Genomic DNA, 16825 nt, shown 5'->3' with positions numbered 1-16825 from the left:
AACACATGACCTCATTTTCACTGCCTTTTGGTGAAAAGTGTTTGTCCGTCTGCCATTTCTAAGTTCATAATACTTTTTTCCATGAAACAATGGTCCGAATTTCGTTACAGAAAATCTCTTTTCCTGATGCCTGCGTTTATATCTACCTGGTGGAAAACTTTCTGTTGCAGTGTTCAGGTGACAAATTGAAATGTTTAACAGAAAGATGTATTGTCTTTATTGACATTTTAATTCCGGATATATTATATATCATTAATTTATGTAAAAGTCAAAAAGATAATGATTTTATCCAAACAGTCCTTTCAGGCTTTCTGAAAAGCATTCAAATTAAATATTTATAGAGGACTTTGTTTCATGAAATATTTGGAAGTTTTGACTTTGAAAAGTTGTTTTTAAAGGGTTTTGTTTTAGGGTTGGTTTTTTTTTTTGGCTTGAATAAAATATAGATGTTGGTATCTTGAAATTTATTGCATGATGGAAAATTCGTCTTTTAATTAGCTATATTTGTAATGAGGAAATTTCCCATCTTTTTTCCATAAGAATAATAGTGTTCCCTCCAGCTAAGTGACTAAATTCCACTCTGCAGATTTCAGGCTGTAAGCAGCAGTAATTGAATGTGATATTCTTCTTTGCTTCTTGACCTGTGATTACGCGTAGTCAAACAGCAGTGTTGTTTTGCCCTTGAGTTGAATGCATTTTAATTCCAGATTAAATGAGTCATTCTACATGGTGACACAGAAATATTTGTATCCTATAGGTGTTAAGAATACTGATACACTAAAATGCAGAGCTGTGTAATTATGTGCATTTATCCTGCACCATTAAATACCTAATTTCTACTCAGTCTGAAACATGCTAGGTCCCTCAAGAATCCCCGAGTATACAGAGCAAGAGCTAGAAATGCAAGTTGAATACTGCTGGAAAGCAGAGATTGCCAGCATTGCAACATGCTGTACAGCTTTTGTTTCGCACTAGAAGATTCAGAAATAAAAATCTGGTTTAGCCCATTTTTAGTGATATGTTTTTTATTATCTCCCTCTTGCTCCTTCTAAGATCTGTAGAGTTGGTAAGACAAGCAGCATGCTGCAGAAATCATCACAGTAAAGCAGAGGTGATACTCTAAAAAACTTGCTTAGCTTAGTTTTTCCAGCTAGATATCTGGAATGTGCATATAAATTGGGTGGCAGCTTAGAAGCTTTGCTGGCGATTGTTTGGGGTGCCCTTCCTAATGGGTTGCACTCCTGGTGAGGAACAAGATCAGGCGTCATAAACTGATTGCCAATAAAATCTTTCTGAGGTTCTTGGTCTCAGGTACCACTACTGGCCTGATGCAGTTATGACCCTGTGGCCCTCTGCATTGCGCTACAAGAAGAACTGATGCAGTGGGGTTCCCTTTTGCTGGGAAGGTACCACTGAAGAGAAGACCACTGTGAAAAATACTGAGGACTGATGCTTTCTAAAACCCCAAGCAGTGCAGCTGAAGGGATTGGAAGGCTCTCAGAAATGCACATCTTGACAGTTTTTGTGGTTTTTCATCATGAAGAACAGCTTTGTAGTTTTCAGAGGATCACTGCATACAAGCAGATGTCACAAATGGCAAATGTTTGCCTGTGACCTTCATAGCCAAGGGCTTCTGGGCTTCTGCCTGTGCTTCCAAAATAGATTCTGCTGGAAGAAGAGCCAAAGGACTCTGCTTCCCTTCCTGATTTTTATCTCCCTTTGCTGGTTTTGTTATTATGAGGATCTTTCACGCAGATTGCACTGCCTTGCTGCTCCTCAGTGTAGCAGGGAGACCAGGACAGGCTCTCAAGCCTAGGCTGCTGCTCATTTTGTGCCTTCCTCTCCTCAGAGCTCTGAGAAGCAGCCCAAGAATGTCCGAAGAGTGTCTGTGGCTTCATCCATGTGAGAACCTGTGTTGTGTAGACAAGCTGATGAGATTTTAAATAAATGACGTGAGTGCAGGTAATGATTGTTATATTCTAGCTTCTGAAGACCATAAAGGTAAGAGCAAGATGCAAGAATCAACAGTTTCAAAATATTTATACTCTAAAAGAACACAGAAGGTATTTGTGTGCTGAAAGGAACTGGAAACTTATCTGTTTGCTGATATTCCAAATATCCCTTGTAAGGATATAAAATACTTAACTGGAATGGACCCTGGTCCTTGGATGTCACTGACTTCCCTGGAAGCAGGTTTGGGCTTGTGATCTGGAGCAATATGCAAGGTAGGCTTTTAAGCCAGGGTTAAACTGCAAATTTATCAATTTCTTAGTTTCTCTTTTTTCATTTGTCCCTTCCTCCTGACAGACTCATTCTGGATAGTCTCTCCCTCCCACCACTGGCAACAGTTAGGAGCATGCTGAAGGCTGGCCTTCTTCAAGTCTTCTAGTAAACAGAGGGATCACTCACCAGAAATTCCCTCCCTGTCTGTCCTTCCCAGTGGATCTCATGCGGCTCTCTGGTAGGAAACACCTCGCTCTTCTAGGTCAAGGGGGATCCCGTTATTCTCATGCACGTGGCCAGGCTCTGTCCTTTGCTTTGCTCTTGCCTTCCACAGCACATCGGTGAGGTGCACAAGGGTGGCCTTTTCTTGCTCACTTTATGAACGATAGCATGATTTTGCTAACAACCACGTATGGTAATTCAGCCTGGTGTTGGTTTGTTATTTCAGTACTTATTTCTTCCCTGCCAGCGTGGATAGTCTGACAACATATTTTGGTGGTCTGTCATACAGACTCTTTTTCATGTTTGCTCAGCGGGCTAGGCATTTATTGATTTGTTTGGGGTTTGTCACAACAACAGAGGAAAAATATTTTGAACAGTATTTTGGACAATGTCTGCCTGAAAAGCTGTACAAATTGGCAAGGGAAATTAAGAGACCTGAAATAACTTTTATCTCTATTACCAGGATATATCCTAAACTGAAGGAATATCCTTTTAGATAGACTTGTGAAACCAGGAGAGGAGATTGAATTCTTTTGTGTTTGTAAGTAGGACTTGCTGTCAACAAAGATGTGCAATCTCGACTTGACTGTGCATTGCTTAGGCTGGACTTGGAAGGACATAAAGGAAAAATGAGATGCTAGATGCAGACATCAGTAAAGTCTTCAAGATTCCCATTTACATGCCTGGTAAGAATGGAACTAATGTTATTGAGCAGAGAGAGAAGAATTGAGGTGAGGAGGAAAGTATATATGAGACTATTAAGGAGAAGCAGGCTTGAGAAAAGGTAAATTTGTTGATTTACAAAGGAGACGAACTTTTCACTGAATTAAGATAATATATAATTTTTTCTGGTTATTTTGAAGATTGGGGTGGGGAAATTGAGGGTCAATCTAGATTTATCTCTTTTTATTAACATTATGTTTTTGAGAGAATATATAGAGGTTTCTTTCTTATAATAGCCATTCTGTATTACTTGGAAAATGATCAAGAAAGGATTCCCCTCATACAGAAAACACTTACTTTCCAAACTCAAGGTTCACTTGGCAAGGAGAGAGAATCAACTGGTGCTGTAATGACTTCCCAATTCTGAAAAAACATTACAAGGGCATGGGGAAAAAAAAAGAGAGAAATGTTCATAAATCTAATGTGTCCTTGACGAAAACAAGGCTTCTAAAGCTTAGAAGATAAAGCAGCAAGCTCTGAGACTCACGGGGGCAGAAATTAATGGCAAACAGGAAAAGAATTAAAAGGCTTCAATCGTTAGTAGTTTCAAAGGAACCGTTTCCTTTGTTTTCCTTGCCTTAAATGGAGGCTGATGTGGGTCCTGGAGAACTAGGCTTAACCTTGATGTAGAGTCTGAAAAGAAGTTTGAAAGAAACATTTGTGGCTGTTGACCCAAACAATAACCTAACACGGAGCATGGTGTTGCACAGAACTGATGTCAGCCCCACAGACCAATGCTGAATATGCCCTTGTGGTCTTCACAACCTCCTGTGGACACCAAAAATCACCATCCCCTCCTTCCCCCTGCCTCAACTTGAAAGCAATACAGAAAGGAGAGGACATCTGGGCTTCCAGAAGAGCAAAGCTCTTGATCAGTCAGTCACTCTCTGTCTTTCAGATCTGTAGTATTCATGCTGTAAGAGTGGCACTGCTGAACTGTAGCCATCTGAATGTTCAACTTCTCATCTTAGAGCTTGCTGCCTGACCTTCTGCTCTCTATAAGGCAACGCATTCCCCCCTCTCTGGTGTACCTGAATGCAGTGGGATGAACAGTCCTCTGGAGCTGTCTTCAGTTACTGCAGAGAAAGCACAGAGAGCTGATTCAGGCTATGCCAAACTCCTAGTTGGCTGTGGCGAGAGGAGAAGTATCCAACCCTTGCTAACTTGGGCTCGGTCTGAGTATGACAAAGAAAGAAAAACAGAAGAGAGGGCTACAGTGAAGGTAGGTGAGAAGCAGCTAAATGGAAATAAAGATGGCATATACTTTCTGCAGGTGCTGTAAGGTAAAATGCAATGTGTGGATGTGACTGGGTTAATGGCACTTGCTGTAGTACCGTTGCCTGCTGAAACCTGGCTATCCCAGAAGTCAACTGCTGCAAGAGTTATTCAAGGGGCTAGCAGAGGATGATATCAATGGCCACCACATCTCATTCCCACCTGTCACTGGCTGTGGTGAGCTCCAGGATGGATCTCTAGGAGAAAGGAGACTTGTGGACAAAAAGGAGACAGAGGTCTGTGCTGACCAGCAGGGTGACAGGGTGAGAGATGGCAGAGTGAGGAAGTGTCCAGTGAAGTCAGGGAAGGGTGCAGCCTTCCTGAAGAAGCCTTCTTCCAGCAGAGATGTTTAGACGTGTCCAGCTGAGGGGAACCATGTTTATGTCTTGTATTAGGTCCCCAAAGTGACTTCATGAAGGAGAGAGAGGCAAGATGTCAAAAGATATTTTCAGAATGATGTGGTGTTGAGATCTGGGTCATTGGGCTGAGGTCCAAAGAGCTGAGTAGCTCCAAGAGAAAGCAAGAGGTGTCTGGGTTTAAATTCCCGCTCTTTTCACAAGGGTTGCAATATATGAAGGGAGGACAGTACTTCTCCCTGGGAGAAGCAAAATTTGGCTCACCAAGTACAGTGATGCCCTGTTAATTTCTGTCTTTTTATTTTGCCTGTGACTTCAGACAGTTACTGCTTGAAATATTTTGTGTTGCTATTTCATTCCCTTTCTTTCCTTGGAGGTGGAAGATGTGCAAAGCCTGTTGAAGAATACATGAATTTCAGAAGTTTAGGTAGCGCTTGTGAGTTCGTCGATCATTTTTTGAATTTCTGCATATATCTGGTTTTGCAGCCACTCTACAAACTGAGAGAAGTGTCTATAATTCTCAAGCAAGGGAGGTGGGGTAGCCCAAAACATTTCCACAGACCTCACACCGTATTGAAATAGGCCAGTGGGAGGCTATGTTGGGGACATGTAGCAGTTTCCATTCTAGTTGGGAAAAAGTCTCTCAGTATATCTGATTGCTCTAGTCCAAAGTTATTACCTTGGACAAGAACCAAGATGGCTGGCGATCCAACATCGGCTGCTTCTATGTGAGTGGAAAAAGTAGATGAGGGTGGTTTAGGCATAGTGATCCCTGAATGCTGATGAAGGGAGAAACATATTTGGCACCATTACAAGTCAGGCACTCTGAGGGTTTCAAAATTGTGTCCTTTTTTATAACAATAATAAATTTGTCAGTTATGTGGGGAAACATTGTGAAAAATGAATGTCTTTTACTGCATTCAGAATTGTTGCTTCAAATCCAGCACGATAATGGCCAATAAAACTTTGAGCTGAGAGGTTGAGTTCTGCATTGCTAAAGCCTTCATTATGTGTGGTTTTAGAAAATGTACACATGTGCCAGAGTGTCTCATTGTTCTTTTGCTGTTTTATTATTTTGTCAGTATGAAGTGGCTCTGATTCCAGCTATGAAATGTAAGTTTAGCTTATATTGATCCTGCTGTCCGTGTATAGGTCCTTAACAGCTTTGCAAGATGCTGTTAAGAGCAGTTAGGTTTTATTTGCAGCTGAACCATACTGTACTTTGTTCCCTATTGAAACAAATCGCGTCTCAGTCCAAATGTGCTTGATTTACTTTTTTTCTTTTCTTAGTTTCCATTCTAGTTGGGAAAAAGTCTCTCAGTATATCTGATTGCTCTAGTCCAAAGTTATTACCTTGGACAAGAACCAAGATGGCTGGCGATCCAACATCGGCTGCTTCTATGTGAGTGGAAAAAGTAGATGAGGGTGGTTTAGGCATAGTGATCCCTGAATGCTGATGAAGGGAGAAACATATTTGGCACCATTACAAGTCAGGCACTCTGAGGGTTTCAAAATTGTGTCCTTTTTTATAACAATAATAAATTTGTCAGTTATGTGGGGAAACATTGTGAAAAATGAATGTCTTTTACTGCATTCAGAATTGTTGCTTCAAATCCAGCACGATAATGGCCAATAAAACTTTGAGCTGAGAGGTTGAGTTCTGCATTGCTAAAGCCTTCATTATGTGTGGTTTTAGAAAATGTACACATGTGCCAGAGTGTCTCATTGTTCTTTTGCTGTTTTATTATTTTGTCAGTATGAAGTGGCTCTGATTCCAGCTATGAAATGTAAGTTTAGCTTATATTGATCCTGCTGTCCGTGTATAGGTCCTTAACAGCTTTGCAAGATGCTGTTAAGAGCAGTTAGGTTTTATTTGCAGCTGAACCATACTGTACTTTGTTCCCTATTGAAACAAATCGCGTCTCAGTCCAAATGTGCTTGATTTACTTTTTTTCTTTTCTTTTTTTTTTTCATTGTAGAGGGTTGTAATTGAGACCCCCGATTTTTTTGAATGCTTAGAGAGAGTCAAGAGCCACCCTACTTGGGCAACCCAAGGGAAATGTGATTTTGTGGTTCCCAGAACTGCATTGTTAAATGGCAGTCTCTGCAGTGGGCCCGTAGCGTAGCATCCATAGTCTGACCAGACTACTCTTGTCCTTAGAGTATAGGTTAGATTCTTCATTAGGTGTCAGGCTGAAACTCACCATTAGGTTATCTGCTGCAGCTTCTAGGATAGCACAGGTTTCCTTTACATCTTTGACAAATCCAGTAACTCTCTGTTTGATAAAGGTTTATATTTGGCCAGGCTGGAATAAAATTAGGAGCTTTTCTATAGCCAGGTTCAGTTTTCAGCACTCAGTGAAAACACTCCATCTCATGAGAAGTTAGGATCTGAATCTGTATCTATGTCACATTACCAGTCCACTTGTTGATTCTTTAAAAGTTATAAATCAAATTCACAACAATTATATTTCCCATGTGGTGCCTCTTTTTTCCTGACTGGTATACAGTTTAAAAATTGGTGTATATGCTAGCACTCCTCATCAGATCCTCGGAGGGACGGGGTTACAGACACAATGACTTCAAACAGCATTGAAGTACTGCAGCCTTTAGGGTGGGATATGTGAGGTCTATTTGTAGTGCAACCAATGCTATGCTAGGAAAAAAGTAACACCTCAATGCCAATAGGCAAGGACACATGCTTGCATAAAAACTACCCAGGCAAATCACAGAATATTTTAAAATAAAAGAATGACGCGGTACCTAAGAAACAAATGAAGAGATTGTTCATTTAATGTAAATGAAGCAACGGTCTGGCAACACCACGGGTCTTACAGAAGGCTTATGAGGACTGTGTATTAGTGCAGCATCACTGATACATCTCATTAGATCCAAACTGAACTCCTTGAGGGACTGTGGCATGTGTTTTCTCAGCATAGATGGAAAAATGCTTGATGAAATGATGTTTGTAGACAGCATCAAGCCTTTGCAGAGGAGACTGGGCACAAAGCACATTAAGAGTAAGACCTTACCATTTCAGACACTGTGCTGGCAGGAGGGTGGCAGGAGAGCTGGGGGTGGGCTGGCTCCCACTATGCTCTGCTCCAAAGGACACCCTTCTGTGGAGGGCAGCAATGTATTGGTTGTGGGTCCCCTCCTTGGGTAAGGAAAGCTCAGTGCTGACAGCGGCATCTGCCAGAGGATCAGAAAATGGAAATTGTTATTCTCTGCTACCTCTTTACTGTCTCTGACATCTTGTCTGTAGCACATAGTTTTAGCACAGTATTATCTCATGTATGAGGCCATGTAACGGGTGTGCTGTACCAAAAAAGCATAGGGAGATTTGCTGTTCTCTGTAGCAGGTTACAGCACAGACGTACCACTAGGAAAACTCTTTCTAAAGTCACCCAGCCAGATTTTGCTGCTGGTCATACGCGTTTGGAGAAATGTCAGCGTCTTTAGTACTGTCGCTTGGATGTATACAGCCAATGGTGGAGGATCAGACCCTTCTTTATATTGAAGGAATCCGAGGCAATTCCAGTCAGAGGATTTTAAAGGAGAGAATAGAAAACAAAGGATTACTTTTGTTTGATTTTGGAGACAGACATAAAGGTTTTGAATTTGCTAGATATGGCTGTCAGATCCAGTCAGATTTACAATGGTTAATTTTAGAGAACTAAAGTATAAACCAAAATTACTTAAAAACAGGACCAACATTCATCCTTTCCTAGCCAGCTTGTTTGTAAACAATACAGATTATAAAACTTCTAAGCGTGTGTTACTGTTTCTCCTGTAAGGATGAACAAACACTTGCACCCATGGGGCTCAGCGTTCCACTGAATATTTGGAGATCAGCTGCAAACTGCAGAAAGAGGTCCAGATGGTTCCCTGATGTCCACATGCTTTTGATAACACAGAGTTCTCGTTCTCCTCCATGTCCTGGGAACTCTTTCCTTAGTCTTCTGCTCCTTCTCCTACTGCCAGCCAGCAGGCTACCAAACCAACTGTCCCTTTCCAGTTGACTCTGTGCTGAAAACTGCGAAGTCCACTCAGGCTAAGTACTGCCAGAAGTCGTCTCCTCTCTCCTCACTCCCTCATCCCCATACTCCTTTCTGGGGACAAATGCAGGCGGCTTAAAGGGCTTTGGTTGCCTGCAACTGTGGCTTGCCTTGTTGTACAGCCCCAGCTCAGGAAACAGCATCTGTAGAAGAGTGCTACTGAAGTCCTGTCAGACGTTTTTGGCAAAGAAGCAAAGGGGAAGGCTCGGTTTGAGCGTAGGAGGTTTAAAGCTTCTGTGCTGCTCTCCAAAGTCTCTCTGGGCCCAGAGCACTCAAATGGGAGTCTTATGTGGGGTGAGTATGCTTGGTTCTGCACCAAGACACAGGAGTTGAGAGTTGGGGAGATGGAGAAGGCTTCAGCTGGGGGCACGCGTCCTCCGTAGCTTACTGTGGGTTTGTTATTTTCTGATGGGAGGTGAAATATTCAGCCCCTCTCCTTTTCTCTTTATGCAATTGCTTTGCCCACTGCTAATTTACATCTTGGGCATAAAAGAAATCTTTGTGTTCAAATGAAAACTATAAAGCTTCACTCTAGAGGCAATTAAAAATTAACAGACAAAATATTATACTAAAAAATATTCAGATGGTTTTTAACATTTTCTGGAAAAATATGTCTGCAGATCTGTGTGCCATTGCAGAGATTAGTCTAGAGGGATTAGATCCATCAAACAGAACATAATGACTTTTGACCTTTACTGAAGTGGTGAGAGCATGCAAATAAGAAAAAAAAAGAAGAAAAGCATCACAGAAGGTAGGAATTGTGGAGAATACATCAGGAATTTCTGGATTGTTTTGCACTTCAAAAATATGCACATGTGGGTTGTGAACTATTTCATAATTTTTATAGGACCTGCCTCAAAAAGTCTGTCAGAAATGCCAAGGCACTCACTTCTTTTTAGACCAGGCTCTGAAGGTAGAGCAAACCCAGCAGAAAGCTCCCCAGGAGAGTTTTATAGACATAGTGGACACACAATGCAGAGCACTGGTGCCATAGATACCATTCAGGTATCTCCAGGTACGGTTCTGTGCTGGTTTTGACTAGGGTAGAGTTAATTTTCTTCACAGTAGCTAGGATGGGGCTATGGTTTGGATTTGTGCTGGAAGCAGGGATGATAACACAGGGATGTTTTCATTACCGCTGAGCAGGGCTTACACAGAGTCAAGGCCTTTTCTGCTTCCCACGCCACCCCACCAGTGAGCAGGCTGGGGGGGGCACAAGAAGCTGGGAGGGGGCACAGGCAGGACAGCTGACCCCAGCTGACCAAAGGGATATCCCATATCATATGATGTCATGCTCAGCATTTAGATGCTGAGCTGGGGGAAGAAGAAGGAAGGGGGGGTTGTTTGGAGTGATGGAGTTTGTCTTCCCAAGTCACTATTACACATGATGAAGCCCTGCTGTCCTGGACATGGCTGAACACCTGCCTGCCCATGGGAAGTGGTGAATGAATTCCTTGGTTTGCTTTGCTTGCGCACGTGGCTTTTGCTTTACCTATGAAACTGTCTTTATCTCAACCCAGGGGTTTTCTCACTTTCATCCTTCTGATTCTCTCCCCTGTCCCATCGGCAGGTGGGGAGTGAGCGAGCAGCTGTCTGGTGCTTAGTTACTAGCTGGGATTAAATCATGATAGGTTCAAACATCCAAAGGCTGTGTGAGGTTGGAAATGGCAATGATAAATTTTGTTTTGGGGCAGATATTACCTGTATCTTAGATACTACAACTAACTTGATTGAAATGTAGTCTTCTGCCCAGATCCAGTCCAGATCAAACTTGTACTGCTGAGTGCTCTGCTGGTATAGAGACCCAGAACCTGTGTCTGTGAAACCCTGGTGAGTGACTGTTTTACTGCTCTCCTCCCAGTATCAAATATCCTAGTTTTACGTCACATACAACAGACAGTAGAATAGAAAGATAGAGCTGGTGATTCCCTATCTGTCACCTGAAAGTTGTCTATCTGGCCTAGGAGTAGTTTCTCAAAGACATGTTTCCTGCTTTTCTTACAGTCAAACTACACTAAAGAGAAAGGATTTATTAAAACACAAACAGAATAGAAGCAGGAGGGTCAGAGGAAGCCACTGGGATGGGGTAACCTTCTCTTGAAATAGTGCAATTAAGTTGTGTTATTCTCGGACTTTGTCATGAAAAATTAGCCTTGAAGAGGACCTTCAGAGATCATTAAATCATCTTTCCTTCTGAAGGCAAGTGAAATTGCATCAACGTCATCCCTGACAGATACATGTCTAACTTCTCCGTAAAGGTATCCAGAGATGGAGGCTTTAAGTTGGAGCCTGAAAGATTAAATAAGCATTAACAAGCAATAGCAATGAGTAGCTGCTGTTACTAGAGTTAATCCTGTAATCTAAGGAGCTGCAAAAATTAATCATAGTTTAAAAATATTATTGTGTAGGCTAATTAGCCAAGGCACAAAGCTAATTCAAAATTAAGCTCTGGAGAAAGGTGAGACAGTAAATATTCTGGTCTTGTTCCCCGCCTTTCCCCTCCCTCCCCCCTGAAAACTGAGCACTCTCTGTCTTTTATGATACTGATTTGACTAAAGATGCGTAAACATTTAATACCTTTTGGTAGTGGGGAAGGAAGGAGGAATGCAGTCAGAACTGAAGGCATTCAGTGTGGTTTTATCTGTGAGGTACCTTCTGTCTGCATTTCACATGGGGTGGGGGTGAGCAGGGGGTGTGTGGTAAGGCAGTAACTAGTTAAGGCTCTCCATCTTCTTACCTGCCTTGACTTAGGAGTTACTAAACTCCCCTCTATGGGTTTGCAAAAAACTGTCGCTGAAAATCCGTATTTATTACAAACTAGAGTTTATCTGATGTAAATATCTGGCCAACAGGTTTTGTCTCTTTTGTGTTTACCATGGCTGCCTTTTAGCATCCTTTCTCTCCAAAATTGTTGAGGGATGTATGGGGAAAATGATTTGTGAACTGTAGTCTTGACTTCAGAATTGGGTCATGAGTTATTTTCTGAGAATGTGGTCCTTCAAACTAAACTATCATCAGGAATCATTGAAATTGCTAGGAAATATGCTGTTAAAAAATTAAGTTTGTTTTTACCTGGACAACTTCTTATCAAGATCTGTGGGGATTTGATTCCAAGTCCAATATGGCTGAAGGAGACTACTGTTTGTACTTCAGGAAGGCTGGGATTTGGACATAAGTTAGGCTTGCTTTATAGCACAGACTTAATTCTGTCACACGCCTTCATCTCTCTGATATTTCACTCCAGAGCCAATGTAGTTAAGGCTACAGGGTTTTGAGCTGAGTGCATCCTTTACAGATATAAATCCCTTTTCTAAAACAGGAAAAAGAGAAGGATATTGTGACTGACAGCTCAATCTGAGCTTTGCATCTAAGCAAAACCCCAGTCCGCGTGCAAGGCAGGAAGTGAATTGCAGAGCTTCAGAAATAGCACAGAAACCTAAATTCTGCTTGCAAAGGCACCGTTCATAGCTCCCACAGGAGCTGTAGCTCAGCCCCCTGCAACAAAGGCAGCAATCCGGGTGTGGAATAACACGTGAAAAGCTATGTTATGATATGCACTCACAATAAGGCTGCCTTACAGCAGGTAGGAAATCTTTTAATTGCTTGGAAGTATGTGTTGGAAGGTTGCCTTAATGCGGAGAGTCTGCATGGAAATGGAGCTGAGCGTCGCAGAGCAGGACTTTGAAGGTTCAGTCTGGTCCCGTGAAGCTGCAGTTAGGTCAGGCTTGGTGCACGCTTAAGGGGAAGTGAGCCAAAATCCAGCACCTTCAGCTGAGCATGGGAAGCGAGACCTGGCATTTACGGCTAATGAGAGGTGTCAAAGGAGCTCTAGGCAGGCTGGGCTCCATCCAACAGAGTCTGCTTTGCTTTGGTTTTATTTCTCCTACAATGGGTCTGGGTTTAAATTGCAGCGGGTCTGCAGATTTGAAATCTGACTTTCTTAAAAACGACCCAGAAAAGAAGCTCTGCTGACCCTGCATGCTTTTTCCCAGCTCCCAGGGTTGTCATTTCCTTTCTTTGCAGAATTCTTCATTTCTAAAGCATAGTGTGGGCAAGAATACACACATACATGATATGCATAAATGCGTGCCCACAGACTACTCTGGTAGTGGTGGCATTGCGGTATGGGACACAGAGCATGCAAAGGGCCAAGGTGAAAGCAAACCAACTGTCAAATGCTGCCCTCCCCACGCCGGTACATGATTAAGATTGCAAGCTGGGTTGTGCCCTCCACGGTGGTGAGGGAATTGGCGTGGAGCAGCGAGATGCCGGCTGCAGCTGCGGCAGGCTGGCTGGCACGGCACAGATGAGCGCAAGCACAGTGTGCCTGTTCAGCCACTGTGTAGGATCCAGGGCAACCCCAAAATATCCTGCAGGGTACAGTCTAGCCACATGGCATGCGTCGTCCATGTCCAATGCACTGCCTCAGGGGATCAGTGGGAAGGCAGGGTCCAAATGCCCTCACCAGGCTATTGAGGGGTGGGAAAGGGCTGGAGAGGCGGTAGGAAGCCATGTCCTAATTCTATCAGCTTCTTTTTGCACCTCTGACATAGTCTGCTGAATCTACCAGCGTCTATCCAGACAGCGTTAAGACCACGGAGGATCATATTGCTTTTTTGGAAGGCCTGAGTTTCTAGCACTCACTGAAAACTTGCAGATGAAATTTTAAAAATCTCAAAATTTCTAGAGAAGTGGTGAGAAACAAAAGACACAGGCACATCCATGCTATGGTATTCTGTCATCGTGTTTAACGCAGTTCATAGTAATTTGTGTGTGTGTGTGTCTGTGAGTAAATAAATATATACAACACACATCTGTTAAGCAGTTTCTCTGATTATGATTCTAGGAGGTTTTTCTTATTAAAATATATAGTTTCGTAGCACCTATATTTGCAATCCCATTGTAAAAGAAAAGTTTTGCGGTAGCTTCTGTTAGTGCATCTGAAGAACAAATATCTGAATCTGGTTTATTCAGATACACCAAACACATTTGGTTGCAATAATGGAAATTATAAAATCATTTGGGATGTCACTTTTTATTTGCCTGAATGGAAAATAAACAAGCCCCCTGTTCATTGCCACCTCAAGCAATAATAATCTGGAAATTGTTTTAAATGCTGGAAAACACCCGTAGGAGATACAAAATGGAGAAACAGAATTGTCAGCTTTCCAGAATGATTAATCCTGGATTTTAAACTAGACAAACAAAATTTCATGTCAAACAATAATTTTCAGAAAATCACGACTAAATGAGAGGACATATTTCCATTGGCCCAGTTTAGATGAAAATAACATCTGTACTGCACGGTATCCTTTTCTGTGATTAATCCCATGGGACATCTCAATGTGAAGCAGATTATGGGAAAACAGTCTAATGAAAGTAGTTTTGCAACTTTAAAAACACAACCGTTCCCAGGACGCTGTGCTTTGCTGTTCAGAGTGAAGGGAAAGGAGACAAGTGCGGGATGCTTGAGGGCTGGACCTCCACCCCGCATCAGCACCTCCTCACGTGCTATGCATTACTGCCACGCAATGCCAGAGCTATAGGTTTGGGGGATTGGTGGTGGTGGTGCTACCACCCTTACTTTGGTAGAGCCATGCAAGGATGTGTCTACAGCCCAGGCTGCAAATGGGAATAACTTGCCATTGGCCATTTCCATCAGTAAGAAAAGTTTTGTGCTTCTTTTCTTACTGTGCATAACAGTTTTCTCTGCCAACAGCTTCATTGATCATGGTATAAACGAAGGTAGAGAGCTGACATTTGCTGTCCTCTCTGCAGAGAGAGGAATGCTGGCTCTGCAACCTCAGGAACGAAGGGGAAAAAAATTGAAATCGCCTTGTTCCCCTTCTGCAGAGCAGTCATTAACCTCACTAACAGGGAAGGAGGTAGCTTTTTCAAACCCCATGCCTGGGGGATTGCACATGCAACTGCTTTTAATGTCAGCATTGATGTTTCTCAGTAAGTATGTACCCTCCTGAAAATGCAACCCAAGCGAGCAGAGGTTCTGACTGTGCATCCCAAGGGGATGAAGGAGAACAGGGGTTACAAAATAAAGGCCAAAACCAGCCCTGTTTATGATAAAGGAATATCTACATGTTTTCATCTGTAAATGTGAATTTCAAGGAATAAATACAAATATATCATTTAACATGAAGAATAAAAGGCTCTTCGCCAATGTTTTAATGTTATGCCTTAATAGAATGATCCTTTCCAGAGCCAGTCATGACTTTAATCCAGATCATGCCTAAAAACATTAAGAGAAGGGTCACCACAGCAACAATCACATTGCTCCCCTTCTGCAGAGGGAATGGAAAAACACTCAAACTTTGCCAGCCTCCATAAATTATCCAGATTATCAGAACTGTAAGGAAAGCTGTATGTAATCAGCTCTGTGTGTGTGCTGGTGAGCGTACACATATGTTAAATGGATTGCAGCCTGTTAAGTACATATGTCAAAGGGGATAGCTCTGAAAATATGTTCAAGAGAAAAAAAAATGCCATGTCTGTGCCTTAATAGGCCAGCAGATAGCATGCGCAGCGTGGTGCTCACTGCAGTGCTGGGGGACTCCAGTCCAGCTGCTGGGCTGGGCTCCCCTGACTGTGGTGGCTGGGAGATGGGGTGGAGGACACCAGTGCTCTCTTGGTCTTGCTTCAGTGTGAACCTGGGAAATGGTTAGTTTGCTCTCACTGATTTGGGAGTGCAGACGCGCTCTTGCTCCAGTCTGGCAGTTGTTTTTATGTATCGGGTATGGTTTGCTTTGCCAAAGAAAATTGTCTCATTAGCCAGGGAGGGAAGAACGAGGATGGAAGGGTGGGTGGCAGGAGCAATATTGAAGTGGCTTGACTTTAACTACCTTGTGCAGGAGTCTGCACTGGAAGACTCCTCTCACCAGGCTGCCTGTATGGTCAGTGGAGGGAGGCTGGCTGTTTTAGAAGCAGCCCAAGGAAAGGATATGACTTAGGATAGTGGTAGTGATGTCAAGATCTTTGGCAAATTGAGGATGCATGAAAGACTCCAAAATCACATGAAGGAAGCCCAAAGGCACGTGGCTTTCTAGCATAGGAAGACAAGGTTACATCTGGAGTGCAAATGCTGTGTGTTTCCATCCCTGTTTCTTCTGCTATCAGGAAAAGCACTTGTTTAGCTGGTTGTTGGTCCCGTACTAAACCTTGGATTGTCAGCCAGCCAGCGGGCTGCCATCATTTTCTGGCCTGGGTTCCTAGCTAGAAACATCCCTCAGCTTTTCTGGGATCACACATTTTAAATAAATGGTGTGGATTGGTCTGTGTCTTTAGCCTTTTATAGTTTTCAAGCTCATAGATGTTTTGCAAAGGAGGTGCATGCTCCTGCTAAACAAATTTAAGCCTACTGATAACAGACTTGCTTTTCTTTATTTTCTTTCATGCAGGCCAGTGCAGACTTGGGCTTGGCTAGATGAGCTAAGTAATGCCAGCTGTATCCTGGCCCCATTTGGAGTATCTACCGAAGGATGGGTCCAGTATATGCTGTAACGTTGATGCAGACTGAATTCCAGTAATCACCTGTACCTGATGGTAACATGGCTGGAAGATCTTTAAGGCAGCTGCTGTCAGAAGTGTATGGGGCTTTCTCCTGACTGGCAGTACATGCTCTTCAGGGCCCTCAGGGTTACAGGACCCCAGAGGGGTGCATGAGCAAGCAAAAGGTTTAAGTTTGATCACGGCCGCAGAGCCTTTCTGGTTTTCACTGCCACTACCTCCAGCTTGTTGTAAAGAATAGTTTATGGCAAAGGTGGTTACTCTGCAATGTTCTGTTTTTCATTTTTTAAAGTGCAAATTTTAAAGTTTGCCTGCCAATTCATTTCAAGAACCCTATGGACCCATTCCCCCCTTGCTCTCTTTTCTGTCCTTTGCTATCTGCCACCTTGCCGTGCCCACTGTGGCTCCGGGGCTGGGAGGCCGCTTCACTTCTGAGGCCTGCCCCCAGTG

Source organism: Egretta garzetta, unplaced genomic scaffold, assembly GCF_000687185.1.
Source record: "Egretta garzetta isolate BGI_Z169 unplaced genomic scaffold, ASM68718v1 scaffold246, whole genome shotgun sequence".
Classification (NCBI taxonomy): Eukaryota; Metazoa; Chordata; class Aves; order Pelecaniformes; family Ardeidae; genus Egretta; species Egretta garzetta.
This window is presented reverse-complemented; position numbering follows the sequence as displayed.